The 22,133-nt window shown below is 33.0% G+C and overlaps 1 long non-coding RNA gene across 1 annotated transcript; it reads right to left on the reverse strand.

The window, feature by feature from the left end:
• Nucleotides 1–6,139: 6,139 nt before the first annotated feature.
• LOC111402642 lies at nt 6,140–8,182 on the reverse strand. The gene is made up of 3 exons (XR_002704317.1): nt 8,167–8,182; nt 6,702–6,761; nt 6,140–6,210 (listed from the first exon to the last, which is right to left on the reverse strand). It is a non-coding gene; the product is annotated as an uncharacterized LOC111402642 (long non-coding RNA).
• Between the last annotated feature and the right edge of the window lie 13,951 nt (nt 8,183–22,133).

Consider the following 22,133-nt stretch of genomic DNA (forward strand, 5'->3'; position numbering starts at 1 on the left):
GTCCAAAGCCTATGTATGTACGAGAATGGGTCCCAAAGACATCTGATAATCTCGTCATACACTATGGAAACACATTCCCAATAGTGCAGAGCAGGTAAATTCACCATGGCTGATCATACACCGTGGAAACACATTTACACGAGTGCAGACTAGGGTAAAATTACCTGGGTACTTTCTAGTGGTTTTAAAAATAACTTTAACTATACTGAAACATGTAATAAGAATATAATATGTTACTAAAATGATTTAACTGAACTGAATTTAACTTTAAAAACAATTTATAATAAAATCTATTTTATTCTGAAAATCATGTTATGAAGTCAACTTTATAAAATAAATAATTTTAAATTTAAAGAATACTTATTTCTAAAAAAAATAAGTTTTATCCACTCACAAGGTATGAGCTACAAGTTAGACTGCCTGGTAAATATTTCCAATCTCCTCGTCACCACCTGAAATACGATATTAATAACCAATTTATCTACTATCAAATCAAGAAATCTTAATATCTAATGATAGAACTTAAATTAAATTTCTTGATACTTTAATAAATTCCCAAATTTTCCTTTATTAATTAGAGCTAATCACACTTTATAATCTCTTGACTAATAACTAATTTATCAACATAACCTTCATTTCCAAGCATTACTGTGACAACCCACTTCATTCTAGTAACAACTAGTCGCTATAATTCGACCAATTAAATTTTCCTCTTGTTCCATAATTTCATGCTTCCAAATAATTATTTTCTCAACATCATCATTTTCATGAACATACTTAATCCAAAAATCCCAAATAAAATTTCTAGATTTACTAAAAATAATATTTCTCACCTAGCTGAAATCGGAAATGAAGTAATCCCAAAGCTTGAGCTCCAATTCGTGCTTATCATACCTAAATTTAAAATTTTCTACTATAAGTTAAAACCCTAGAATTTTAACATAAATCATACTTTATTGCTTGAAACAATTGGAAAAATGAAACCCACACTTGAAAGGATTAACCTTACCTTGCGTCCTTTTCTTCCCTTTTTTTCCTTTTTTTCCTTTCTTTCTCTTTTTCTTCTCTTTTTTCCTTAGTTTTCCTTCTTTCTCGGTCTCTTCAGCTCTCTGCCCCATTTGTGTGTGTGTGTGTGTGTGTGTGTGTGTGTGTGTGTTTTTGAGAGAAAATGGGTCAATTCTAGTGATTTAATGGTCCATTTGCTAAAAATTGTAAAATAAGTCATTCAACTCCTTTTTCATAACACTTTTAATCCTAAACTTCCAAAAATATATAAATAAATTTCCAACTTCAAATTGTATCCAATTTAACCTTCATATTTTGCCAACTGCAAAATAAACCCAAATAAAATATTTAATTTCATTTTAATCCTTAATTGACTTTGACCTTGATTAGTCAACATTTGAATTTTTTACTATAAAAATTGAGTTGTAACAATCTTACCTTCTTAAAAGAATTTCGTCCTTGAAATTCAACTGGCAACTGACTAGGCAATGAATAAATGAGAATATTGAGCACGTATCTGACCCTCGTTCTCCCATGTAGCCTCTTTTACTGTTTGATTCTGCCAAGTGAAATTGTCTTGTTTCATTGAGTTTGTACTTTCTTGTCTAAGATTCTCACTGGCTCTTCTATATAAGTCAAATTCTCCTATAATTGAATTGGCTAAGACTCCAGAACATGAGAGGGATCTGCTACGTACTTGCGAAGCATGAAAACATGAAAAACATCATGGATCTGAGATAATTCATCTGGTAAATTTAATCGATATGCAACTGAGCCAATCCGTTCAGTAATCTCATAAGGTCCAATATATCGTGGACTCAACTTTCCTCGCTTACCAAATCTCAATATCCCTTTCCAAGGAGATAATTTAAGAAAAACCTTATCTCCTACAGCAAATTCAAGATCTTTCCTACGCATATCCGCATAACTTTTCTGTCTATCCTAAGCTGCTTTCAACTTTTCTTTGATCAATTCCACACTTTCGGACGTCATTTGAACCAATTCAGGGCCTACTAACTTCCTCTAATCAGCTTCATCCCAACAAACTGGTGTTATGCACTTTCGACCATATAGAGTTTCAAAAGGAGCCATTTCTATACTAGAGTGGTAACTATTATTGTAAGCAAACTCCATCAATGACATGTGAGTATCCCAGCTACCTTTGAGCTCTAAAACACAAGCCCTTAACATATCCTCAAGAGTCTGTATGGTCCTCTATGACTGGCCATCTATCTGAGGATGAAAAGCTGTACTGAAATATAGTTTAGTACCCATGGCTTTCTGTAAACTGAGCCAAAATTTAGATGTAAAATGAGGGTCTCTATCAGACATAATGGAGTACCAAATGAGCTCACTATCTCATCCACATACAACTTGGCCAACTTATTTAAAGTATAAGTGGCTTTGATCGGCAAGAACTTGGCAGTTTTCGTCAAACGATCTACAATCACCCAAACTCCATCATGACCATTTTGAGTACAAGGAAGACCAAATAAAAAGTCCATAGTAATGTGCTCCCATTTACATTCTGGAATAGGCAATGGCTGTAAAAGTCCTGCTGTTTTCTGCGAACTGGCTTTACCTGCTGACATATAAGACATTTGGATACAAAATCTGCTATCTCCCTCTTCATACCTTTCCACCAATAATGATCCTTCAATGTATGATACATTTTAATATTACATGGATGCATAGCATAAGCAGAACTGTGTGCCTCTTTTAAAATTTCCTTGTTCAATTCTGGGATATCTGGAACACATTATCTATTATTACCCATACCCAATGAACCATCCTTCCTAATAACATAATTCGTTCGTAACCCAACACTAACTTCTTCTTTCAAAGTTATCATTGTTAGGTCTTGGGTTTGAGCTTCTATAACCTTATCAATTAAAGTAGGCCTCACCTGAAAATGAGCTAATACAGCACCTGAAGTAGTAGCTGACAATTGAGCGTGCAATTTCTTGAATTCACAAATTAAAGAAGCATAAACTGCACTAGCTGGAGAGGAAGAACTAGTCTTCCTACTAAGAGCATCTGCAACCACGTTAGCTTTTTCTGGATGGTAGTCAATCTTACAATCATAATCCTTAATCAACTCCAACCATCTTCTCTGCCTCAGTTTCAGTTCTTTCTGATAAAAAATATACTTCAAACTTTTGTGATCAGTAAATATTTGACATTTCTCACCATAAATCCAAATCTTCAATGCCAACAGTACTGCAGCTAACTCCAAATCATTAGTTGGGTAATTTAACTCATGCTTCTTCAATTGTCTTAAAGCATAAGCTACAACTTTCCCATTTTGCATTAGAACACAACCCAATCCTTGACGTGAAGTATCACTATAAATCACAAACTCTTCACCTGGAGATGGAAGAGTAAGTATAGGAGCAGAAGTTAACATTTTCTTCAACTCTTGAAAACTCTTCTCACATTCCTCATTCCACACAAATTCGGTGTTCTTTCGAGTTAAATTAGTCAAAGGAACATCAATTTTGAAGAAATTCTCTGCAAACCGACGATAATAACCTGCTAGCCCAAGGAAACTCCGTACTTCTGTAACGTTAGTAGGGTGTTCCCATCTCATAACTGCCTCAATTTTTTTAAGGATCTACATAAATGCCTTTTGCTGAGATAACATAACCTAGAAACACAACTTTATCCAACCAAAATTCACATTTGCTAAATTTAGCATACAATTGCTTATCTCGCAAAGTCTGCAAGATAATCCTCAAATGTTTAGCATGCTCATCACGATTGTGAGAATAAACCAATATAACATCAATAAAAACAATCACAAATTTGTCTAAATATGGGTGAAGCACATTATTCATCAAATCCATAAATGCAGCCGGGGCATTAGTTAATCCAAACGGCATCACCAACAATTCATATTGACCATACCGAGACCGAAAAGCAGTCTTTGGTACATCAACATCTCTAATTCTGAGCTGATAATACCCTGAACGTAAATCAATCTTTGAAAATACTGAGGCATCTCGAAGTTGATCAAACAAATCATCAATGCAGGGTAGATGATAATATTGCGAATAATCATCTTATTCAGCGGTCTATAGTCAATACATAATCTCAGAGTGCCATCTTTCTTCTTCACAAATAATACAGGTACTCCCCATGGGGATGCACTGGGTCTAATGAAACCCTTATCAACCAATTCTTGTAATTTTACCTTTAATTCTTTCTGAGCCATTCGATAAGGTGCCTGTGAAATAATTGCAGTCCCAAGAATCAAATCAATACAGAATTCGATCTCCCTGTCTGGGGATAATCCCGAAAGGTCTTCTAGAAGGCATCAGGGAAATCTAGCACAACTGATATATAGTCAATTGCCCACTTTGTAATCTGAGTATCAATTATATGAGCCAAATATGCATCACAACCCTTTTTAAGCATTCTATGAGCATCCAGGATAGATATTACACAATATGTCAAAATTCTACGCTCTCCAGTGAGGACAATTTCAAGCTCTCCTGGACTTCTAAATACCACTTCCTTGCAAAAACAATCAACTGAAGCACGGTGACTAGATAGAAAGTCCATCGCCAAGATAACATCAAAATCATGAATGCCAAGGGAAATTAAATATGCTTTCAACTCATGATTGTTCACTCTAATCTCACAATCTTTATATACCCGATTAGCTAAAAGTGAGTCCCCTATTGGAGTCACTACTACAAATTCATTATCTAAATGTTCTGACATTTGATCAGCATAGCTAGCAAGTGTATGAGAAATAAAGGAATGCGTAGCACACGAATCAATTAAAGAATGAGCATTTCTACCAAAAATAGATAACATACTCACTACCACATCTGGTGACTCCTTTGCCTCCTGCTGTGTCATAGCAAACACATTGCCCTGAGTCCTGGATTGACCTGCCTGGGTTCCCTGTCTAGAAGCACTATCCCTAGCAGCATTAGATTCTGTGGCCCCCGTCGATCCTACTGATGGAGCTCTTTGATCCCTGTTCTGTCTGGTCGTACTGATCCCTAGCTGAGGAGATACTATCTGAGATACTCCAATCTGCTGAAATTTGGCTGGGCAATCTTTCCTTTATGTGTCCCATCTGACCACACTGGTAACAAACTCCAACCCCTCGAAGACACTCGCCTAGATGAAACTTCCCACAAGTCTAGCACTGTGGGAAGCTCCAATGATCAGAAACCTCACTCTGCCTCGCTTCTTGAATTCTCTGTGAAAGACCCTGCACATAAGAATGGCTCCCCACCGACTGCTGTCCAAAACTCTGGCTATGTCTTGATCCCTGACTAGAGCTAGAACTCCCAGACTTAGATTTAAAACTGCCAGATTTAGTGACACCTGGCCAAAATCCTTTTCTGTTCTTCTTGAACCTTTCTCCTGAAGCTCCTGTTTGACTACTACCACCTCGAAAGGTCACCTGTGCTCCTTGATTACTTCTTTCACGAATAGTTGTCTCAACCCTCAATGCCGCCTCAACCAACATACCAAAATTTTGATGCCCATGAGCAGTAACCATAGGCCGAATCTCTGCTCTCAATCCTTGCTCAAACCGTCTACACTTATCTCTCTCCTTAGCAACCAAAGCACTTGCATACTTAGACAGTTTGACAAACTTTACATGATATTTAGCAACTGACATAGACCCCTGAACCAATCTTAAAAATTCATTTTGTTTTGCATCACGATAAAATGGAAGATAATATGTTTCATAGAAAGCTTATTTGAAAATGGTCCAGGTGATAATACTCGGATCTCGATACCGACGTCGAAATGAAATCCACCAATCAGTAGCTCCTCCCTTCAATAAAAATACAGCAATGTGTAATTTTTTATCCTCTGAGCATTCGATCACATCAAATATACTTCCCAAAGTTTTCATCCAAAGTTCGGCATCAACTGGATTAGATGTACCCGTAAAAGAGTTTGCTCCAAGTTTCATCGCCCTCTCAATAGAGTTATCTCTATTGGTATTGGGTAGAAGGGAAGCAATAGCTACGGCTATTCTATCGGTGATGGGGTCAGGTTGCACCTGAGACTGGTACATTGATTCAACAGCCCCACTAGCCCCTCCAACATGTCTTGTACATTGATTCAACAGCCCCACTAGCCCCTCCAACATGTCTTTCTTCAGGAGTATTATGAGCTTAAGATACTAGATTTTGATACCTGCGAGTTCTGCCTCTACCACGCATGACTTACCTACAATAATGTGTGATATACAAACATTAGATACATGCAATGTTACTCATAAACTCTAAGACCATGCTCTGATACCAATTGACACGACCCATCCCGATTCAACCTAATTGACTCGACGCGTGTCATGCGCCGATGTAGATGCCAGCCAAATGCCGAATCCACCACCAAGACAAACTTGATATACTTTGACTGTGATATAATTCTATAAAAATTTTGATAGAGTTTCCCCTGAAAAATGGACAAAACCAACCTAAAAAATCAACAAAACCTCATATAGACATTCAAACCAAAATTTTTGGAAACCACCACTTCCACTAATACCACCACAACTAAAACAAAATACAACTGAACTCGACTGAGTACTTCTAAAACATCATCATGTTAACATGCAAGCATTACATCAATTATAAACCCTTCTACGAAGTGCATGACAAACAAAATACTAGACATAGTACTTAATAAACATGAGTCCCCAACTATTCATTACATACTATGAAACGGTCTCTTTCACTTCAGCAGGCTTTTCCAAGTATCTCAAAATCAACGGTCTCCTGATAGGAAAAACATGATAAAATATATGAGTTTGTAACTCAGTGAGTGGATAGTTTGCAAATAAATAAACTTTTTCATTTATACATTTCTAAAAATTTTAACTTTACTAAATCCTTGAGAAATTCTGAATCTAGTAACACTTTTAAAAACTAAACATGATTACATTATAAAATTCTTTAAAATATTGGTATTATTCAATGTTATAAGCTGGAAACTTTATTTTTGAGAACTAATGAAACTAAACTCTATAAGCTGAATCACACCCAAAAAGGTACCCTATGAATAGCCTTACTCATGTACAGAGTAATCTCAATGTACAAGGCAAGTCTATTCACATCTGATAATCTGGTCATACGTACGCAGAGCTGCCCTAAAGGTTAATCATCCTAGTACACGACCCAAAGTCTATGTGTGTACGAAAGTGAGTCCCAAAGACCTCTGATAATCTGGCCATACACTATGGAAACACATTCACAATAGTGCAGAGCGGGTAAATTCACCATGGCTGATCATACACCGTGGAAACACATTCACACCAGTGCAGACTAGAGTAAAATCACATGGATACTTTCTGGTGGTTTTAAAAATAACTTTAACTATAATGAAACATGTAATAAGAATATAATATGTTACTAAAATGATTTAACTGAACTGAATTTAACTTTAAAAACAATTGATAATAAAATCCATTTTATTCTGAAAATCAAGCTATGAAGTCAACTTTATAAAATAAATAACTTTAAATTTAAAGAAGACTTATTTTTAAAAAATAAGTTTTATACACTCACAAAGTACGAACTACAAGCTAGACTGCCTGATAAACATTTCAAATCTCCTCGTCACCACCTAAAATAAGATATTTATAACCAATTTATCTACTATCAAATCAAGAAACCTTAATATCTAATGATAGAACTTAAATTAAATTTCTTGATACTTTAATAAATTCCCAAATTTTCCTTTATTAATTAGAGCTAATCACACTTTATAATCCCTTGACTAATAACTAATTTATCAACATAACCTTCATTTCCAAGCATTACTATGACAACCCACTTCATTCTAATGACAACTAGTCGCTATAATTCGACCAATTAAATTTTCCTCTTGTTCCATAATTTTATGCTTCCAAATAATTATTTTCTCAACATCATCATTTTCATGAACATACTTAATCTAAAAATCCCAAATAAATTTTCTAGGGTTTGCTAAAAATAATATTCCTCTCCTAGCTGAAATAGGAAATGAAGTAATCCCGAAGCTTGAGCTCCAATTCGTGCTTATCACACCTAAATTTAAAAATTTCTACTACAAGTTAAAACCCTAGAATTTTAACATAAATCATACTTTATCACTTAAAACAATTGAAAAAATTAAACCCAAACTTGAAAGGATTAACCTTACCTCGCGTCCTCTTCTTCCCTTTTTTTTCCTTTCTTCCTTCTTTCTCTTTTTCTTCTCTTTTTTCCTTAGTTTTTCCTTCTTTCTTTGTCTTCCAGCTCTCTGCCCCCATTTTTTAGTGTGTGTGTGTGTGTGTGTTTTTGAGAGAAAAATGGATCAATTCTAGTGATTTAATGATCCACTTGCTAAAAATTGCAAACTAAGTCCTTCAACTCCCTTTTCATAACACATTTAATCCTAAACTTCCAAAAATATATAAATAAATTTCCAACTTTAAATTGTATCCAATTTAACCTTTATATTTTGCCAATTGTAAAATAAACCCAAATAAAATATTTAATTTCATTTTAGTCCTCAATTGACTTTGACCTTGATTAGTTCACATTTGAATTTTTTACTGTAAAAATTGAGTCGCAACACAAGAAGCCTACTCAACGTGATGATACACCACAAGCACTTGCAGCACTCACACTAAACAACTCCATCATAGACACTGAATGGACCTCAGACACGGGAGCTTCTAATCACATGACAGGTAAGCCAAGTATGTTAACCAACATTCGTGAATATTTTGGTACTGATTCGATTCTTATTGGAAATGGATCCTCTCTACCTATCCTTGGTATTGGTGACCTTTGCACTAAACAGAAGAATATTACCTTACCTCTTCGTGATGTCCTACTTGTTCCTGACTTAACAAAAAGTTTGCTCTCTGTAAGTCAGCTTACTGGCCAATTTCCTGTTAATTTTGAATTCTCTAATACTAATTTTTGTGTTAAGGAACGGGAAATAGGACAGCCAATAATAACAGGGAAGTGCAAGGGTGACCTCTATGTTCTCCCCACTTCACCAGAATTGTACTTTTCCCATCGTTTCAAATCAGGATCAGGAGAAGTTTGGCACCAACGCTTGGGACACCCTCAACCTTTGGCTTTACAATTATTGAAAAATAAGGGATTAATTGATATCAAGGGAACTATGAAATCTGAACACCTTTGTGATAGTTGTTAACTAGGAAAGCTTAGTAAACTACCTTTTTCCAGTTCTGAACATTCGAGTTCTGATGTATTTGAAAAAATACATTGTGATTTATGGGGACATGTCCCTGTTTTGTCTATTGGTAAATTTGGATATTATGCATGCTTGGTCGATGATTTCTCTAAATATACCTCGGTTATTCCATTACAACATAAATTTGATTTTTTTACTACTTATATCTCCTTTGAGCAATATGTTACGAGACAATTCAATAAACAAATTAAAATCTTTCACTCTGATGGAGGTGGCGAATTCATCAACTCGAAACTATCATCTCATTTTTTGTCTACAGGAGTCATTCATCAGGTATCTTGCCCATACACTCCAGAACAAACAGGTATGGTTGAAAGACGCCATAGGATTATACGAAAACTAGGTATGACTATGCTATTTCATAGTGGTGCCCTTTTTTTCTATGGTTCGAAGCCTTCACTACGGCTGTCTACCTTATGAATCGCCTACCTTCATCTGCTCTTAATTTTGAGACCCCATATTTTGCATTACATGGTACTCAGCCTGTTTACTCCTCACTTCGCACTTTTGGCTCTAAATGCTTTCCTTACACTTGGGACACGATGACACAAATTTGATCATAAGACTATTCCCTACATCTTTGTAGGCTTAGTGATAAACATAAATGTTACAAGTGTTTTCATCCCTCAAGCAAAATTTTTTTTATCTCACGGCACATTGTCTTCGATGAGTTAGATTTTTCTTATAAAACTAATCTTAAAACTAATACCTCTCCCGCCTCATCGCAGGTTATTAGCATTTTTTATTCTTGGTTACCGCATCCTGACTTCATTCCTCAGTTGGCGGCTCCATCAACATATGCTCCCCTAGCTCCCGCAATATCTCTTCTGCGATGCCTGAGTCCTTTGCCATCAGTGGCTGCCCACGTTCCAAATTTTGGACCTGCTGAATCTTCCATCTCACTAGATTGTGCATGACTTGAGGATATGGCTTCAACTCCTCCTCCAGCCAGCACACAACTTGGGTTCAAACCATCTCCATCTGTTTCTTGTGTTGCTTCTGAGCATTCTTCACAACCTGAATTTGAGCCTCCACTGGAGCTAATTGGTACACCAGAAATCTCCAAGCTTCCACATGCTCCAACCTCGCACCCCATGGTCACCCGGTCTTGCCTTGGAGTTGTCAAACCCAACTCAAAGTATGCCTTGACTACCATATCCTCTGCCCATATCCTTCCTGAACCTTCCAATGTTCGACAAGCCTTGGTTCATCTTGGTTGGAAAGCCGCCATGGACGAAGAACTTGCTGCCCTACATCAAAACTAGACCTGGCAACTTGTTCTCCTCGCTCCTGATATGCATGTAATTGACTCTAAGTGGGTTTTCAAGTCCAAACTCAAACCCGACGGCTCTTTAGATCGCCTGAAGGCCCGCGTGGTTGCAAAAGGGTATCATCAGATTGATGGCATAGACTACACTGAGACCTTTTCTCCCGTCATCAAATCAGGGACCATTCGCCTAATTATCACCATCGCTCTTGTTAAACATTGGCCTACTCGTCAACTGGATGTAAAGAACGCCTTCCTCCATGGCCTTATTTCTGAGAATATCTATGTGATGCAACCTCCAGGAATGGCTGACCCACAGTACCCCACACACGTTTGCAAGCTTCAAAAGGCTCTCTATAGCCTTAAACAGGCGCAACGCACCTGGTTTGATCGTTTCAGTGCCTTCCTCCTTAATATGGTTTCTTTTGCAGCTTGGCCGATCCATCCCTATTTATTTTTCATTCCCCTCATGGTTCACTAATTTTACTACTTTATGTTGATTATATCTTACTTACAGGTTCCACTTCGGAGCTTGTTACAAGCTTTATTCATTTGCTATGAAGGACTTAGGATCGTTGCATCACTTCATTGGTATTGAAATCTCCCGGACACAAGATGGCCTTCTCTTGTCACAATCTCATTACGCCCTTACCATACTCGAGCACTCCAACATGATAGACTGTAAACCTGTGAGTACATCGCTTGAAGCAAAAGCCAAGACCTCCTCACATAACACTTTGTTGGCAGATCCAAGTTATTTTCGGGGCCTTGTTGGGGCTTTACAATACCTTACCCTCACACGTCCTGATCTCTCCTATAGTGTTAATTACGTTTCTCAATTAGTGCATGCTCCCATCATCCTTCACTTGCAAATGGTTAGGTGTATCCTACGATATGTCAAATGTAGTATTAACTTCGGTTTACACTTCACATCTAACACTTCACTTGATTTATGCGCCTTTTCCGATGTAGATTGGGCGGGGTGTCCCACTACTAGGCGCTCCACCACTGGCTACTGTACCTACCTTGGGGGCAACCTCATTTCCTGGTGTGCGAAGAAACAACAGACAATCTCTCGTTCCAGTACCGAGGCTAAGTACCGTGCCATGGCCAACACTGCTGTAGAACTCACGTGGTTGACTTTTATTTTAAACGATCTTCGCATTCCTATGGGTTCTTTCCCGATCTTGTATTGCGACAACCTCAGTGCCCTTCATATGACCGTTAATCCTGTGTTTCATGCCCGAAGCAAACACATTGACTTAGATTAGCACTTTGTCCGCGAAAGAGTTGCACTTGGACTACTTACCACTCACCATATCTCCGCTTATGACCGGGTTGCAAACCTTTTCACCAACCCCGGCACAGTTTGCGGGAGGGTATTAGAGATGGAAACTCCAGCCATGCACTACAGGAATCCAAGATTATCAATCAAGATCTCGCATATCATTCAGCCGCAGAAATCACTCGACCTGCTTTAGACACAAAATAAATCAAGGATTGAAGAGCATATTAACATACCATTTTTACTACTGTGTTTATGGAAATCTTTTGGCTGTCTATATATTTAAATATTTCAGCCTTGTACATATGTTTCTTATGAGAAAAAAATACACAACAAATATACAGCCTTTTTTTCATTTTTCTGCTGCATAGAAGCTGAATACTGCACAATGGCTAACAGAGAAGCTGAACTCACATGGATGTCCATCATTTTCAAAGATCTTCGCATTCCAATGACATCTATTCTCATATTCTACTGCGACAACCTTAGCACTCTTCAGATGACAGTAAATCCTCTATTACATGCACAAAGCAAATATATCGAATTGGATTATCATTTTGTGCGAGAACGCGTTGCACGTGGACTACTTGTCACTCAACATATCTCCTCTGATAATCAAGTTGCAGACCCCCTCTTCATTATTTTGGCAACAAAACTTTGCCCAACAAAGTCTGCGGGAGGATATTAACAACATATTACAGCTTGGCATTCCTAACAAATGTGAGAGTCAAATGTAGAAATAATAAAGGATGCATGAGATTCTTGGAGTAAAAAGGGTGAAGACTCTCACAATCCAGCATCAATTAGTGGAGAGAAGTTGAGTGATCTTGGAGCTCTAACAGCAACAAATTCAAACTAAGATGATGATCCAACCAAGCCTACAAATAAAGAAAGGTTTCCAACAAACTCCAACTGATAAGGTATCCTCTATTATCAAGCTGTCAAATGCAACCAATGGAAAGCATATCTGTTACCAAAACCAGAACAGATTTTATGGATTCTTATTTTATTTGATTTTATAGCCTAGTCAATGTAATTGTATTTAAATGCTCCTATCGTATAGCCTATGTGTTCACGTTTCCATTCAATAAAAATCCTCCCGGCTCAGTTTTTTTCTTTAGTCTAGACCTATCGGTTCGACCAGAAAAATTAAGAACCAGCAAGAAATTAGGTCCGATTACACATTGAAACCCACTTCTTTAAAAATTGATGCCAAACCCGCTAAACCAACAGTTAAAAAAAGGAAGAAGAAGAAGAAAAATTTGGATGATTCTTCAAGCTGTAAAATTTCACCTTTATGTATTTCTCGTTTAAAATTTAGGTTCTGGCCATTATTTATTTTTCAGTGGCTCGTAACAAATGAAAATTCACCTTTTGTGTTAAAAATGAGGCAATGCTGTATCACTTTTCTTTTCCTTTTTTGAGTACTAAATTAAGAATAAATTAGAATAGTTGGACTGCATATTGGACTTCAACTTATATTTGTAGTGTTCTATGCACCCGCTTTGACCCCAGTTCGATCTAGATTGAATCTTTTGATCCTTTAGTTTTTTCATGTCAATGTCCAGTAAGATTTTTAAAACATTGGTCTGGACCAGCTGGAATTGGCTTGCTGTTGCCACTTTTTTATGTTTTAGCCTAACTCTTGACCCTAGCTGTTTTTTATAAATGTAGTGCGCACTCTCAGTTTGTCATAACATTCAAATCATATACATATATTTTTCATTAAAATGTTGTTACGCTAATAATTTTTTTATAAAGTAATCTCATTTATTATATTTTCACCTTGACAAATAGCTTTATTAACAGAAAATATACATTTATTCTCGTGTAATAGTAAGGCTAGTTTGAGCGTGTAAGTATAACTAGTTAACTAATGTTGTATTGCTTGTGAGGATGGATTCTTCATGACCAAGACTAAAATTCAGTTATCAGACAGAGAAAATTTTGCCATTTATTTACGGACCTAAAGAAATGAATAAAATAAAGAGCAATAATTAAGGCTGCTCCTTGTCTTATCCCACATTAATTCCCAGCTAAACAATGTTACAGGAAGAGGTTATAAGTTGGACGGCCGAATAAAATTGAAAAACGTACGTTTCTTGGCCTTTTGACTAAGATCAAGTGTAATATTTTTTTCTGATCAATTTAATATTTGATAGATATTAACTTTGTTTATTTAAGAAAGTCCCAATTGATTGCTTGCTACTCTGGCGTTTAAGCGTTCGTGCATTAAACCACTGTATTGGGCTGAAGCACTTCAATTCTAGCCCAATATTTTGGGTAGAGCAACATCAATCTATGTGAATGTGTCATTAAATAATAAGTTAAATGAAATAATGCATTTAACCAACCAGTTAATGTTACATAGACTGGAATTATCACCTAATTGAAGTTACATAACATTATTCTTTTATCTATGTACACCCTGGTTTCTCTCTTTCTCTCTCCGTTTTTCTTTCTTTTTCTATTCGTCTTCATTTATGCCTTGGCAACCATTGAGGCAATGTATCAAGAATGGCAAAATCACTTAGAACAATCCTCGTTTAAAATCTTAATTTTTTTTTCTAAGTTCGTTGTTTTTTACTCATGTAAGAATCATCAATTCTTTTGTGACTTGCGTTCCTCCCTTAAAAGCGGTGTTCTAAAATGCATGTATATACTCGATGCATTTTCCAAATATTTCGTGTATTTGATATGCACATGATAATGTGGTCAACTCATTTTGTTGGGCGCATATACATGATTAAACGTTAAAATGCACCCACATTTATATTAAAATGTGTCAAAATTAACCTTGCAAAGTTCAGCTCATTTTTAAAAAATGCAAATTAAGCACAACAATCATCAAATAAACCCAAATCACCAAAGCCCATGAATTATATTCAGTAATTCGGAGGGGTTTGACGTTAAAAAAATCAAAAAATCAAAACATTTTTTCTTAAAGTTGTAAACTACCTACTTCAAGTTCGAGCATACTTCTTTGGTCTTTCTCTAGTTTTACTAGCAAGTGATTCTAGCAATGAACAATCTTGAATTGTCGATAGTTGTAATGATGAGAACGTGGTTAATAATGATATTTTACCATTTACAAGAGGTAATAGAAACTCTTCATTTAAAATAAGGGAGCCCGATGAAAATAATTTTACATCGGATATGAAAGATGACTTGTATGCAGATGATTATAAAGTGATATTTGATAAAGAGTTAGATGATATTTAGGATTTTTTAAGTCGATATTCAGGTCTAATTTAAATTTAGAAATTAATTACCAAGTGATTATAGTATTTTTTTTTTTTGAGCAATTTTTCTTTTTTAATTTGATGAAAATTTATAATATTTAAAGAATACATTATTTTATTTATTTATTATTTTAGTATATTTAAAATAATATTAAAAATTGGAAAACCATTATGCATATATTTCGCATAGGCATCCATATTCTTGTAATACTTGATATTCGATCGAAAAGCATTGCCACACATTACGTATTTTAGAACTTTGCTTAGGAGTACTTTTCCACTTAAAAAACAACAAACTTAGAAATGTGTGTATATGCTCGATGCGTTTTCAAAATATTTCGTATATGTGATATGCACGTGATAGTGTGGTCAACTCATTTTGTTGGCCGCATATACATGATTAAACGTTAAAATGCACACACATTTACATTAAAATGTGTCAAAATTAACCTTGCAAAGTTCAGCTCATTTTTGTAACTTAAAATAAATGCAAATTAAGCACAACAATCATCAAATAAACTCAAATCACCAAAGCCCATGAATTATATACAATAATTCGAAGGGGTTTGACGTTAAAAAAAAAAAAAAAAAAAAAAAAAAAAAATCAAAACAATATTTCATAGAGTTGTAAACTATCTACTTCAAGTTCAAGCATACTTCTTTGGTCTTTCTCTAGTTTTACTAGCAAGTGATTCTAGTGATGAACAATCTTGAAATTGTCGATAGCTGTGATGATGAGAATGTGGTTAGTAATGATATTTTACTATTTACAAGAGGTACTAGAAACTCATCATTTAAAATAAGGGAGCCCGATGAAAATAATTTTACATCAGATGATATGAAAGATGACTTGCATGCAGAGGATTATAAATTGAAATCCGATAAAGTGTTAGATAATATTTAGGATTTTTTAAGTCGATATTCTTGTCTAATTTAAATTTAGAAATTAATTACCAAGTAATTATAGTATTTTTTTTTATTTTGAGCAATTTTTCCTTTTTAATTTGATGAAATTGTATAATATTTAAAGAATGCATTATTTTATTTATTTATTACTTTAGTATATTTAAAATAATATTAAAAATTGGAAAACCATTATGCATATGTTTCGTATAGGCACTCATATTCTTGTAATGCTTGATATTTGATCGAAATGCATTGTCACACATTACGCATTTTAGAACTTTGCTTAGGAGTACTTTTCGACTTAAAAAACAACGAACTTAGAAATGTGTGTATATGCTCGATGCGTTTTCAAAATATTTCGTATATGTGATATGCACATGATAATGTGATCGACTCATTTTGTTGGCCACATATACATGATTAAACGTTAAAATGCACATACATTTACATTAAAATGTGTCAAAATTAACCTTGCAAAGTTCAGCTCATTTTTATAACTTAAAGAAAATGCAAATTAAGCACAACAATCATCAAATAAACCCAAATCACCAAAGCCCATGAATTATATACAGTAATTCATAGGGGTTTGATGTTAAAAAAAAAAAAAAATCAAAACAATATTTCATAGAGTTGTAAACTATCTACTTCAAGTTCGAGCCTACTTCTTTGGTCTTTCTCTAGTTTTACCAGCAAGTGATTCTAGTAATGAACAATCTTGAAATTGTCGATAGTTGTGATGATGAGAATGTGGTTAATAATGATATTTTACCATTTACAAGAGGTAATAGAAACTCTTCATTTAAAATGAGGGAGCCCGATGAAAATAATTTTACATCAAATGATATGAAAGATGACTTGCATGCAAAGGATTATAAATTGAAATCCGATAAAGAGTTAGATAAATTTAGGATTTTTTTAGGTCGATATTCGTGTCTAATTTAAATTTAGAAATTAATTACCAAGTAATTGTAGTATTATTATTTTTTTTTGAGCAATTTAAAGAATGCATTATTTTATTTATTTATTATTTTGATATATTCAAAATAATATTAAAAATTAGAAAACCATTATGCATATGTTTCGCATAGGCACCCATATTCTTGTAATGCTTGATATTCGATCGAAACGCATTGGCACATATTACGCATTTTAGAACTTTGCTTAGGAGTACTTTTCCACTTAAATTTATTTGTTCAGATGTTTGACAAGCTTGTATAGATACAATTACTACTTGTAGATCGACAAGTGCTTGGAGAACACAAATAATCTTTTCTTTCAAGAGTAATTATCCTTGATTATTGTGAATCAATTTTTCATATTAAAATGTCAACCTTATTAAAAAAAGGTCTCAAACCTTTATGAGTTGGTCTATATTTTTATCTTTATTTGATATTGAATTTTTTTTGCGTAACACGTTCCTGCAAGATAATGGCTCATTTGAGCAAATAAATCTTGAAATTTGCGTGCTCATTTTTTTGAGTTTTAATTAATCGGATTGAATTGCTCGTTAGTGCTTAATAGGTTCTAATATACCATATTAAGAATTGAGGTTATATCTTGAAAGGTCAATCCTTTTAATAGGTATAACACAAATTTTTATAAGTTGATCTATGTTTTTATTTTTATTCTATGTGAAACTTTATCCCTTAACATCGATAGGTCACATCTTATACCACGTGGCATTTACATAGTAAAGATGCTTCATTTTTATTTTTCTTTTTCTTTTTTCTTTGAGTTTATTGTTCCAATGGTCATTGAACTTTGGTTAATATCTTTGATTGGTCACTAAAGTTTAAAATTCGAGTTTTGATTATTGAACTTAGGTGCATGTTTTCGATTGCTCGCTGAAATTTAAAATGTTTAGTTTTGGCCACTAAATACTGTAAAATGTTGTACGTTATTCACTAGCGTAAATGTTGAACTTTGAAAATATTGAATTTACAGTGAGTAATGTACAACATTTTTCAAAATTCAGTGGTCAGAACTCGACATTTTAAATTTCAATGAGCAATCGAAAATATGAACCTAAGTTCAATTATCAAAAATCGATATTTTAAATTTCAATAACTAATATAAAAACATGGACCTGAATTTAATGACCATTGGAACAATTAATTCTCTTTCTTTCTTACTTCTTACTAGTCTTGATATTCCCTTTCAAACTCATTGCATTCACATAGTGAGAATTTTTTTTTAAATTTTTTTTTTTTTTGGAAAATAGTGGTTTAATGTATATATATTTAATTTTGTGCCAAATTCAACTTGCTCAATTGTAATCATTATTAGGCTTCTGCTCCTAGATTCCAAAAAAGAATCTCCACAGCTAGTCACAAACAAAAATCTAAATTTGAATTCTATGCTGAGCTATGAAGTGGCAAAAAATGAAAAGTGACATTTATCGGTAAAGGGTGAATAAGCAGTCAATGACAGCTTAAATTGGTATCTCTATGTGTGCATCGCTGTGTCCTCATAAATACAAATGGAAAAATATTATAGGCTCTTAATTTCTACTAAAACGTAAATCAACTGAAACTTAATAATGAAAGACATAACTGGCCACGATCAACTAATAAATAAGACAGCAGTTGATAATTGCCTCACTGTGTCTGGTATATATAATACAATATGGATATTATTATGTGATCAACGAAAATTTAATTTCCTTTTTTCTTCTTTTATATTACTTGTAGTAAGTATGTCCATGGCATGTCTAATGTATTTGATAAATAATATGCATAATATTTTTAAATTACTAATTCAGTTTTTTAAAGCAGTTGAGGTAATTGATATTGTTAAAGAAAAATTAAAATTGTTAAAAAGAATATATATAAATAATTTTTTTTATTAATGAAATCATGTATATAGTGGGAAAATGTTGAATAAACTAAAAAGTAATATTTTTATTACAATAACTCTTTTTCATAAACAATATTTTTTGTCAACATCTCACAACTTTTCTTCTTTTTATTTTTCTCCTTTTACCAAGACTTTTATTGTTTACATTGAAACTGTGCGAGAAAGCGTAACATATAGTTGCTTCATGAGATAATATATATTCAGGAAGGTATATTCCAACAATAGACAATATTTGTCCTTAAACCTTGTTGATGACCATTGCATAGCATATATGTATTGAAAATGGTTTCCCCTTGAATTTTTATTTTTATTTCCTATATTTTGAACCCAATTTATTATTTATTTTACTTTTAATTTTATATAGCGAGAAAAGTATAATAAGATTCACAAACTTTAAAATGCATATACTTAATAATATATTAAAATAAAATAGTTGTATTTTTATTAAATAATAAAAGTTCATTGACTAAAATATCATAAAATAAATCTTCGAAACTTCAAATCAAATGTCTTTCTTTTGAGAAATAAATTTTCAAAATAACAAACTAGGTGCATTTTTAACAATATTAAAATAGATCCTAAAACAAAGTGCTAGAAATGAACTGAAAATTCAAAGCTGAAACTGATACACAAACCAAATGTAAAGGTTAAACCCTAACCTTAAGGGTCCCCTACCACCCCTGTCTTGGAGTATCGTGAGGGAGGTAAATCGTAGGTTATGCCTCCAAGGGTATAGGGTGGAAGGCTGCTTGTACACTTGCACTTACTCAAGAGCCAAATTCATATTTCAGGATTCGAACCCTTGACGCAACAGCCTCAAGCAAAACTGGATTTCTCCACTCTCCCCTTTTACCACTTGGAAATGTGCCCTAAAGGCATACACAAACCAAATGTACTTTAGCTTTCAAATGGTTGCAGCCCAAAATGTTTTTCTTCTTCTTTTTAATAATTGAGATTAAAATAATGGTATATCTCAGTAATACACTACATTGTTAGTTCATAAGATATGGGCTTCAATCATTGAAACACTTTTTTATTTTATTCATTCTCAACCAAAAAATTTTGGTAAGAGAAAAATTTTAAAATGTATTTTCATTGATCCATTAGTCAACCTCAAATTTATAGAGATAGAGACCCGATTAAAAATGAAAGTTTATTAATTTAATTTATTTAACATTAGAACAAATAAATTTTTTGAAAAAGAAAATACATATATTCAATTGAGCCATCAAAGTAGTTATTAAAAATTTTTTTTGTAAGTTTATAAACCATAAAAAACATAATTTAAAAGAATAAACATAATTTAAAACTATCTTTGAAGTTGAATTATATTAGTAACCAAACCAATTCAATGAGCGAAAATAAAAATTTAATTATCCTAATGACATATTTTTCTCTAAAGAAGAAAGACCTTCAAAACTAAATAAAAGTCAACTATAGCACATTAATTATTAATCAGCTATTTCCGAAAAAATTTCTCCTCTTTACTATCTATTGCAAAAGAATAAAGAATAAAATAATAATAATAATAATAATAATAATAATAATAATAATAATAATAATAATAATAATTTTTAAATAAATATGAATGTTACAACTTTCTTTCTAATTCGACATTAAGGCAAATAATTCCTAATTATTAGGATCATTAGTATTGGCAATAATCTCCTATATTTCCACATAACTGTTACTTCATCTTTAAATACTATCTTTTACATTTTCAAATAGAATTTTGATTCTTAATTATTCAATTATAATTATAAAAATATCATTATTTATAGATGAGCTTTGATTTTTAAGGGATTAAAACTTAATTTGATTAACATATAATTTTTATAATACTTCAAATAAAGGAATATAATTTATAATTTTTTTATACTTAATGAAGACTATGTGAAGTTGAATTATAATTAATAACTATATTCATAAATAAGGGCATTGCCGTCACACCATATATATATATATATATGTATATATGTATATATAAAGGTCAGGTTAAAATTAGCATTCAAAAGTTTCTCCACAATCCTTCCCTTTTAATTATTGTAGATAGAAGTAGTTTGAGTTTTCTTGACAATTAGCTTGCAATAAATCAGCATCGAACTCTAGTTCGAGTTTTCATCTTCAAGCTTGAAATAGCAACCACTAAATTTATCACTCTTTTTTAAACCTTGAGTACCCCTTAAAAACCAAGTTCAATTATTTCAAAGCACATATTTTAAAAGATAAAAATCATAAACTCCATCTTTAAACAGAGAAATTATTTTATATATCAATATTATAATAAACTAATTAAAAGAAGAACGTTAATTAGATTTTCTGAAAGAGAGTCAAATCTTTTTCTTTTCTAGGCTCCAACCTGCAAAATTTCTTCATAGAATTTAAGGGTCCGTTTGATTGTAAAGGTGTAATTGAATTGAAAATAAATTCTAGGAAATTGAATTGCTTAAAAATTATTTTCCTGTGAATTGTAAATTAGGGTCCGTTTGATTGTAAAGATGGAATTGAATTGCCTAGAATTGTTTTCCTGGGAAATGTAAATTATTGTGTTTGATTGGTATAATTTTCCACGTGAAAAATGTTAAAATAAAAGTATTTTTTTATGTCCGTTTAGCTTTGTTTTACATGAAAATCGTCAATTAAATTGATGAAATTTACTGGTATTGGAAATGAAATTTCTTTCCATTGCCAAAACCAAAAGTAAATAAATAAATAAATAAATAAAAATTCAAGGAAATCATCTATCTTTGGGTGTTTGTTTGGCTTTGTTTTACATAGAAATTGTCAATTAAATGAAAATATTTTTTTATAATAATTCTTAAAATTTGTTTCTATTACCAACAAAAAAAAATCCAAAAAAAAAATAAAAATAAAAAACTTGCTACTATGCCTGGAATTCCAATTCTCACCAGCCTGGAATTCCAATTTTCACCATATATGGTGAGAATTGGAATTCCATAAAAATAAGGAATTCTACAACTTTTAACAAAAGCAAGAATTGATTTCCATGAAATTTAAAATGCTATCAAACAACTAAAAAAGGGAAAAGAAGAAATTGAAGTTCCATGGAAATGAAATTCCATGCTATCAAACAGGCCCTTATTGTGTTTGATTGGTATCATTTTTCATGTGAAAATTGTTGAAATAAAAGTATTTTTTGATATTCGTTTGACTTTATTTTACATGAAAATTGACAATTAAATGGATGAAATTTACTGGTATTGGAAATAAAATTTGTTTCCGTTACCAAAAAATAAAAAATAATAAAAAAATTCTAGAAAATCATCAATCTTTTGGTGCTTGTTTGGCTTCGTTTTCGTTTTCATTTTACATGAAAATTGTC

Source organism: Olea europaea, chromosome 10 (genome assembly GCF_002742605.1).
Source record: "Olea europaea var. sylvestris chromosome 10, O_europaea_v1, whole genome shotgun sequence".
NCBI lineage: Eukaryota > Viridiplantae > Streptophyta > Magnoliopsida > Lamiales > Oleaceae > Olea > Olea europaea.